This window comes from Vulpes lagopus, chromosome 7 (genome assembly GCF_018345385.1).
Source record: "Vulpes lagopus strain Blue_001 chromosome 7, ASM1834538v1, whole genome shotgun sequence".
NCBI classification, from domain to species: Eukaryota; Metazoa; Chordata; class Mammalia; order Carnivora; family Canidae; genus Vulpes; species Vulpes lagopus.
The window spans coordinates 79,886,239-79,895,329 of record NC_054830.1 but is presented as its reverse complement, the minus strand read 5'-3'; the positions used below and the strand labels follow the sequence as shown (position 1 = coordinate 79,895,329).

General features: G+C 46.7%; 1 protein-coding gene across 1 annotated transcript in view; it reads left to right on the top strand.

Moving 5' to 3' along the window:
• The first annotated feature begins 7,107 nt into the window (after positions 1–7,107).
• The window catches only part of MELK (maternal embryonic leucine zipper kinase), a 97,601-nt gene continuing 95,617 nt past the window's right edge, over positions 7,108–9,091 (top strand). Inside the window, exon 1 of the mRNA XM_041762805.1 lies at positions 7,108–7,220. The gene's annotated coding sequence lies outside the window, so the exon portion shown is untranslated. The remainder of the gene's footprint in view (positions 7,221–9,091) is intronic.

Genomic DNA, 9,091 nt, shown 5'->3' with positions numbered 1-9,091 from the left:
GCGGGGAGGGGTCATGTGAACTCCTGATTTATAGCTGGTGGGTCTGAACTGCAGGAGGCCAGGACTCCAGATTGGCATCTGAAGTGGGTGCAGTTCTGTGGGACTGAACCTGTGTGGTCTGATGCTAACTCCAGGTAGATAGTGTCAGAATTGAATTGAATTGTGAACATTCAGCTGATGTCAGAGTGTTTAGTGTGAGTAGTAATACAGAACAAGAGTTTTTTTCCTTATTTAGAGGGAAACTGAGCAAAGCATATAAGGGATTTTTTGCATTATCTCTTGCTACTACTGCATGTGAATCTATATTTCAACAAAGATTTCAATTAAAAATACATGCAATATAGTAGCATAGAAAGTAAAAACTAAGAGTTTCCTCTCCGTCCGTAATTCCATTTACTAGAGGGAATGTTAACACTACAGTGCATATACTTCTCAAAATTTTCCCATATTTAAACATTTTTCTAAATCTTTTTTTAAAAATTTTTATTTATTTATGATAGTCACACACACAGAGAGAGAGAAAGGCAGAGACATAGGCAGAGGGAGAAGCAGGCTCCATGCACCGGGAGCCCGATGTGGGATTCGATCCCGGGTCTCCAGGATCGCGCCCTGGGCCAAAGGCAGGCGCTAAACCACTGTGCCACCCAGGGATCCCTTAAACATGTTTCTATACAAAAATGAGGCCATACTGTTTATCTCTATAAGTAGCTTATTTTTTTCACCTAAAAAGCAGACATCCCATGGCATTTAGTGTCGCCAGATTGAGCAATTAAAAATATAAGATGCCCAGTGAAATTTGAATTTTGGATACATACTGGATAAATTTTTAGTATAAATATGTCTCTATATGTTGCTTTTTTACTTGGCAACACTAAGCAGTATATTTGTGTAATTCTTTTAAAAAATTGGTTGTATAGTATCCCAATGTGTAATATTTAGCATTTGCCTATTGATGAGGGTGCTCTTTCAATCACAGTGTTCATCATCATTCATTCTTATTAATTCATAAAGTCTTTTAAATTTGTATGTACTTTTTAAAAAAAGATTTTATTTATTTATTCATGAGAGACACAGAGAGAGACAGAGAGAGGCAGAGACAGGCAGAGGGAGAAGCAGGCTCCATGTAGGGAGCCTGACGTGGGACTCAATCCTGGGTTCACAGAATCACACCCTGGGCTGAAGGTGGCGCTAATCCGCTGAGCCACCTGGGCTGCCCTTGTATGTACTTTTTAAAAAAAGATTTTATTTATTTTTTTGAGAGAAAAGGAGTGAGTGAGAGAGAAAGAGAGAGAGGGCAAGCAAGGGGAGAAGCAGAAGGAGAGGGAGAAGCAGACTCCCCTCTGAGCGAGGAGCCTGATATGGGGCTTTATCCCAGGATCCTGGATCATTACCTAAGCCAAAGGAAGACGTTTAACTGACTGAGCCACACAGGTGCCCCAAGGAGCAGGATTAGTAGAGAATCTATTGCTGGGGCACCTGTGTGACACAGTTGGTTAGGCATCTGACTCTTGATTTCGGCTCGGACCCTGGTCTCAGGATCATGAGATTGAGCCTCATGACAGGCTTTCTGCTTAGTGTAAGTCTGATTGAGATTCTCCCTCCCTCCACTCCCCCAAATAAATAAATAAACCTAAAAAAAGAAACTTATTCCTGACATTTTTTACTTTTTAGTCTATTAAAGATTTTATTTATTTGACAGAGAGTTAGAGCCAGAGAGCATAAGTAAGGGGGAAGGGCAGAGGGAGAGGGAGAATCAGGCTCCCCATAGAGCAGGAAGCCCAATGTGGTGCTGGATCCCAGGACCCTGGGATCATGACTTGAATTGAAGGCTCACTCTTAACCAACTGAGCTACCCAGGTGCCCCTGTTTACTTTTTACTTTGATACGATTTCAAACTTATTGGAGAGTTGCAAAAATAGACCAGAACAAGGAATTCCCACATACCTTTTACCCAGACTTACTAATTCCACATTTTACCCTATCATCATCATTACTGTCATCATCATTATCATTCTCTCACTCTCCCCCTTTCTGTTTTCCAAAGAACAAGGACAATCTCTTACATCTTACATATCTACATTCTTTTTTTTTTTTTTTTTTTTAATTTTTATTTATTTATGATAGTCACAGAGAGAGAGAGAGAGACGCAGAGACACAGGCAGAGGGAGAAGCAGGCTCCATGCACCGGGAGCCTGATGTGGGATTCGATCCCGGGTCTCCAGGATCGCGCCCTGGGCCAAAGGCAGGCGCCAAACCGCTGCGCCACCCAGGGATCCCTACATTCAATGATCAAAAGGAAATTTAACAAATTCCCCAAAATAGTTTTCTTTCTTTTTTTTTTTTTTTTTAAGATTTTACTTATTTATTCATGAGAGACAGAGCGAGAGAAAGAGAGAGAGAGAGAGAGAGGGAGAGACATAGGCAGAGGGAGAAGCAGGCTCCTTGCAGGGAGCCCAATGTGGGACTTGATCCCAGACCCTTAGGATCATGCACAGAGCCAAAGGCAGATGCTCAACCACTGAGCTGCCCAGGAGTCCCAACAAAAATAGTTTTCAAATTCAAATTTCTTAAGTATTTTAAAAAATATTTATTTATTTATTTTGAGAGTGAGAGAGGAGGGGCAGAGGGAGAGAGAGAATCCCAAGCAGACTCCCTGCTGAGTGCAGAGCCCAATGTGGGGCTCATCTCATGACTCAATCTCATGACTCTGAGATCATGACTTGAGCTGAAACTAAGAGTCAGACACTTAACTGACTGAGCCACCCAGGCACCCCTGAATTATTTTATTTTTTTCCCCTGAATTATTTTTAATAATTTTTTTGTTTTGTTTTGTTTTGTTTTGTTTTTAGAGCTATCCCCTTTTCTAGCAGGACTATGACCATAAACTTAATTTTGTGTGGCTTTCCAATTTCTCATGGATTGTATTTAGGAATCAAGACATGGTTTGTAGCCCAAGGTCATCTAATCTGGGCTTAGTAAGGGGAAGCAGCATTGCTATGAATGGACTGAAGTCTTTGCTTCCCATCCCCACTGATGACTTAGCCACATGTAGTGCTGACATCCTGGCATCCATTCTGCCTCTAGAGAAGCACAATTCTTACCCTGCTTTGTCAAGCCCAGATACTCCTCTGCTGGCAGGGCTGCTTGGTCTTTCTTTGAAACGTATATCTGCTCATGTCCCTCTCCTGGTCAGCACCTCACCCAACTGTAGCCTGGCACATAGGCCCTTAGAAGTGGGTCTCCACTTCCTTGCTCTTCCTTTCTTGCCACATCCTGTCTCCTTGTGTTCTACCCAACATGCCTTTCTCTGAAGAGACTTGTATTTTCTTGCCTCTGTGCTTCTGTACGCATACCTTGCCCTGTCTGGGGAATGCTCTTCCCTTGTCAAATTTTTCTTGTGCCCCCCCCGCCAAGGCCTAACTCTAGTACAAAATACCTCAATTCCCTGATCAGAAATGATTGCTATCCTCTTTGAGCTCTGATCAGCATGGCTGTGTACCCTTGTATTTAGTACTTTTGTTTGGCCCTTTATTAGAGTTGGTTGTCTATGAATCCGAATCTGGCTTTTCTTTCTGTGAGCTACCTTGGGCAGAAGCCACATCTCTTTTTTTCCTTTCTCTGGCTTTGCCTTGGGGAGGCACTGGTGACTGATGAAAGAATGACTAGCACTCATTACCCTGCATGAGAGGGGCAGGCATTTGGTTATAGAGATGATGCATGTAAGTATACATTAACTGCCCAAAAAATCATAGTAGGTTTTATTATTGCTGTTAATGGTGTAATTATTGGTAGACATGTTATATTCCAAATAGCCAGACCCACCCAGTTAGTGACTCATGAAATAGGGAGCAGCACAATCATAATCCAACCTCTTTATTATCCATATGAGGAAATAGGCCTGCAGAGGATCAGGCACTTCTTTCACACCTCACAAGTCAGAGCCCTGCCTCCTGGCACTGGACTGTTTTGCCTTGTGGCATAATTACTCTCCTTCAGGGGCTCCTGGGTGGCTCAGTGGTTGAGTACAACCTGCCTTTGGCTCAGGTTGTGATCCCAGGGAGCCTGCTTCTCCCTCTGCCTGTGTCTCTGCCTCTCTCTCTCTCTCTGTCTCTGTGTGTCTCTCATGAATAAACAAAATCTTAAAAGAAAATCTTTTATCCATGGCCCTATTGTACTTCATTGCAGTAAAAAAGAAAAAATTATATTATATTATATTATATTATATTATATTATATTATATTATATGACTATACTGCTTGGGACAGCCCGGGGGGCTCAGAGGTTTAGCACTGCCTTCAGCCCAGGGCGTGATCCTGGAGACCTGGGATCGAGTCCCACGTCAGGCTTCTTGTGTGGAGGCTGCCTCTCCCTCTGCCTGTGTCTCTCTCTGCCTCTCTGTGTCCCTCATGAATAAATAAATAAAATCTTTTTTTTAAAATTTATTTTTATTTATTTATGATAGTCACAGAGAGAGAGAGAGAGGCAGAGACACAGGCAGAGGGAGAAGCAGGCTCCATGCACCGGGAGCCCGACGTGGGATTCGATCCCGGGTCTCCAGGATGGCGCCCTGGGCCAAAGGCAGGAGCTAAACCGCTGCGCCACCCAGGGATCCCCAATAAATAAAATCTTAAAAAAAAAAAGGACTATACTGCTTCATGGGTAAGTAGAGCAGAGAATTTTTAGGACAGTAAAACTATTCTATATGAACTATGATGGTAGATACATGTCAGTGTACATTTGTCTAACTGTAAAATGTACACACCAAGAGGGAATCGTGATGTGAACTAAGGCCTTTTTTAAAGTTTTATTTAGCCGGACATGGGACTCGGTTCCCGGTCTCCCAGATCAGGCCCTGGGCGGAAGGCGGTGCTAAACCACTGAGCCACTGGGGCAGGCCTGAACTATGGTCTTTGAGCGATAATATATCAATGTAGGTTCACCAGTTGTAACATATGTACGACTTTGGAGGTTTGGTGAGGGATATTGATAACAGGGGTGGCCATACATGAGTGGGGGCAGAGTGTTTAGGAGCTATGTCTATACTTTACCCCTAAGTTTGCTGTGAGTCTGGGGCACCTGGATGGCTCAGCGGTTGAGCGTCTGCCTTCAGCTCACGATCTGATCCCGGAATCTGGAATCGAGTCCCACTCTCTCACTCTCTCTGTGTATCTCATGAATAAACAAAATCTTTTAAAAAAATTTGCTGTGAATCTAAAACTGCTCTAAAAAAGTAATGTCTATTTTATTTTATTTTTAAAGTATTTTATTTATTTATTTGAGAGAGAAAGATATCAGGAGCAGAGGGGAAGGGCAGAGGGCGAAGCAAACTCTCTGCTGAGTAGGAAGCCCAATGTGGGGACTGCATCCCAGGACCTTGGGGTTACAACCCTAGGGGAACACAGATGCCCAGCCAGCTGAGCCACCCAGGTGCCCCTCTATTATTTTTTGAGGCAGAGAGAGTGTGAGCTGGTGGGGAAGGGGCAGAAGGAGAGAGAGAGAAGCTGACGGTGGAGTCCGACTGGGGCCTCTATTTTATAATCCTGAGATCATGAGCTAAGCAGAAATCAAGAGTCAGTGGCTTGGGACACCGGGTGGCTCAGTGGTTGAGCCTCTACTTTTGGCTTAGGTCGTTGTCCTAGGGTCCTGGGATCGAGTCCTAGGATCGAATCCCACATCCGGCTCCCCGCAGGGAGCCTGTTTCTCCCTCTGCCTATGTCACTGCCTCTCTCTGTGTCTCTCAAATAAATAAAATCGTTAAAAAAAAAAAAAAAAGGAGTCAGTGGCTTAACTGAGATACCCAGGTGCCCCCAAATTGTAATGTCTATTTAAAAAATACATATGCAAATTTATACTGAACGTTTTCTTCCCGTGGCTATAATTCTTTTTGCTTCCAGACAGAGTTACCATTACAACTGTAATTCATACAGCAATGAACATCACATCATGATCAGACAGCGAACTGTATTAGAAAGACTTCCAGGGATCCCTGGGTGGCGCAGCGGTTTGGCGCCTGCCTTTGGCCCAGGGCGCGATCCTGGAGACCCGGGATCGAATCCCACATCGGGTTCCCGGTGCATGGAGCCTGCTTCTCCCTCTGCCTGTGTCTCTGCCTCTCTCTCTCTCTCTGTGACTATCATAAAAAAATAAATTAAAAAAAAAAAAAAAAAAGAAAGACTTCCATCGGGGCTCCCCGGGGGCTCAGCGGTTTAGCGCCTGCCTTCCGCCCAGGGAGTGATCCTGGGGTCCCGGGATCGAGTCCCACATCAGGTTCCCTGCCTGGGGCCTGCTTCTCCCTCTGCCTGTGTCTCTGCCTCTCTCTCTCTCTCTCTCTCTCTCATGAATAAATAAATAAAATCTTAAAAAAAAAAGAAAGACTTCCATCTTTGAGAACTGGTTGGCGTTTCTCGTACCTTTGAGTTACCTAACAGACCATGAACGTGGTCTCCGGGGCTGTTATTCCAGGTGGCAGCACATTTTCGTAAGATTTGGCGAGAGAAGAGGTAGACTTGCATTTGACGGGGTGGGAGAAGGGCCACTGGGCAAGGAGAGCACGAAAGGAGAACCGCAAAGACGTGCAACCTCTTTGTAGATCAACTTTATTTCATTTTTAAGATTTTTACTAATTTATTCATGAGAGACACAGAGAGAGAGGCAGAGACACAGGCAGAGGGAGAAGCAGGCTCCCTGCAGGGAGCCGGATGCGGGATGCGGGATGCGGGACTCGATCCCGGGTCTCTAGGATCACGCCCCGGGCGGAAGGCGGCGCTAAACCGCTGAGCCACCCGGGCTGCCCCGTAGATCGATTCTAGGAAGCGGGGCGTGAGCAGGCTGATTAACGCGGAGACTTTGTACGTCCACCGCCCCTGGAGAACCTTCCATGCCCTCCGGTGAAGGCGCACCCAGACGGAAAACCGAGGCCCTTACGTCATGGGGCCTCGGGAGCCCCAGACCGGCTCTGCGGTGCCCTCCCAGGCCCAGCCCTTCCGGGGGGGCGGGGGGCCTGTCGGAGCGCCACCGCGCGCTCCCGCCGCGCCCGGCACCGCCCCCCGCGCGCCCCCGCCGCGCCCCGCCCCTTCCGGTCCGGGAAGGTTTGATTTCCTTGGCGGGCGGAAGCGGCCGGAACCCCGCAATTCCAAAGCTGCTTCTCCGCTCGGGACCGCTGGCCGGCTCCGGTGTGCTTCTGCCCGGCCCCGCCCCTCCCGGCCCTCCGCCCCTCTCAGGTCAGTGTCTCCGCCGTAGGTGAGGGCCGGGGTCCCGGCTGTAACGCGGCGCGGGGGACCTGGAGAATTTCTCCGGAGCCCCACCTTGCGAGCCCACTTCCCGGATGGTCTAGTCAGGCTTCCCGACCCCCGGTTTTCTCCTCTCTAAGTGGGGATAATGATCGTCTCTAACTCGGAGTTATTGATGAGGCGCCGGCAAAGCGTTTGCCACTAAGGGGACTTGGAGAGTCGTGAGTTCCCACATTACACGTGTCCGTGACCCTGTCTCCGCCGAAGAAGGTGGAGGAAGGTTCCAAGTTATTTCTGTTCTTACAGCCTTACAGCCCAGTGCACTGGGGCAGTGCAGTTCAAGGGGAAACGTGTTATGTTGTTACCGCCCCCTTTTAAGAGTCCAGATCCTTCTTCCCCCTTCACTGTCCCCAAGTAGTGGCTTAAGAAGGCTCACGCTAAAAGGGACATGCCCTGACTGCCAAAGCAGTAAAAGCAGCAGTACCCCCAAGAAACCAGCGGGAAAAAGGGAAACTCCCAATGGAGAGCGTCCCAAGAAAGCCATCAGTCCTATAGCACCTAGGATGAGTAATTGTTCCTGAACGTCACCTCTGATGTTTCTCTTTGGTAGTGGGATGGGGAGGGGGGGAGTGGCGGCGGGTTTGAGAGGTACCTGGAGTTTTGCTTGGAAGTCAGTGTGCCCCAGCTTTCTTGTTCATGTTTTGGTTTCTGCTTCCCATGTTTGGGGAGAAATCAGAAAGCCCCTTACTGCATCATCACTGGGCTTGTTTCACCAGCGGATCTGCCTCTCTTATCTACTGTGGACCAGCCAGATGAGCAGATGAATCTCTTAACGCCTTTAGGAATGAATGCCTCTTCGTCGGTGCTCCTAGAATCCTCTGCGAGGCAGAAGGACTGGATGTTAATTAAATGTATCAATTACAAGGCCACATTATATACCATTCGGTATTCTACTTTTTTTTTTTTTTAAATTTTTATTTATTTATGATAGTCACAGAGAGAGAGAGAGAGGCAGAGACACAGGCGGAGGAAGAAGCAGGCTCCATGCACCGGGAGCCTGATGTGGGATTCGATCCCGGGTCTCCAGGATCGCGCCCTGGGCCAAAGGCAGGCGCCAAACCGCTGCGCCACCCAGGGATCCCGGTATTCTACTTCTTATTTGAAATATCCTCAGCATAGTATCTTAACCAAGCTCATCGATGAGGTAAATGTATTACCCAGCAGGTAATAGCATAGCCCGGATAATATCATTAGTAAGAAATTGCCTCCAATTTGTTGCTCTTCTATAAAATTTGGTGATAAACCTTCTGTTACCTAAGCAGTTGCCCCAGAGAAGTTCAAGATACTAAATGTATATGCCTCCCATTTTTCTATATGGTCACACTGAGAACAACATTCAGGTATCTAAGTGGGGCCTAGTTTTCTTCAACATTATCCACAGTGGAGAGGCTGCCTTCCACAATGATCATATATCTTTTTTTTTTTTTTTTTAAGATTTTATTTATTTATTCATGAGAGAGAGAGAGAGAGAAAGAGAGGCAGAGACAGAGGCAGAGGGAGCCTGATGTGGGAGTCAATCCCAGGTCTCCAGGATCAAGCCCTGGGCGGAAGGCGGCACTAAACTGCTGGGCCACCAGGGCTGCCCTCAATATCTTTTTTAAGCAGCTACAGAGTTAGGTTACTCCAGCCCCATCCTTCCTATATTCTATACTTCCAAAGTCTAGACGGTAAACAGAGCACTTAAGAATATATATATTTTTTTTAATTTTATTTATTTATGATAGGCACACAGTGAGAGAGAGAGAAGCAGAGACACAGGCAGAGGGAGAAGCAGGCTCCATGCACCGGGAGCCCGACGTGGG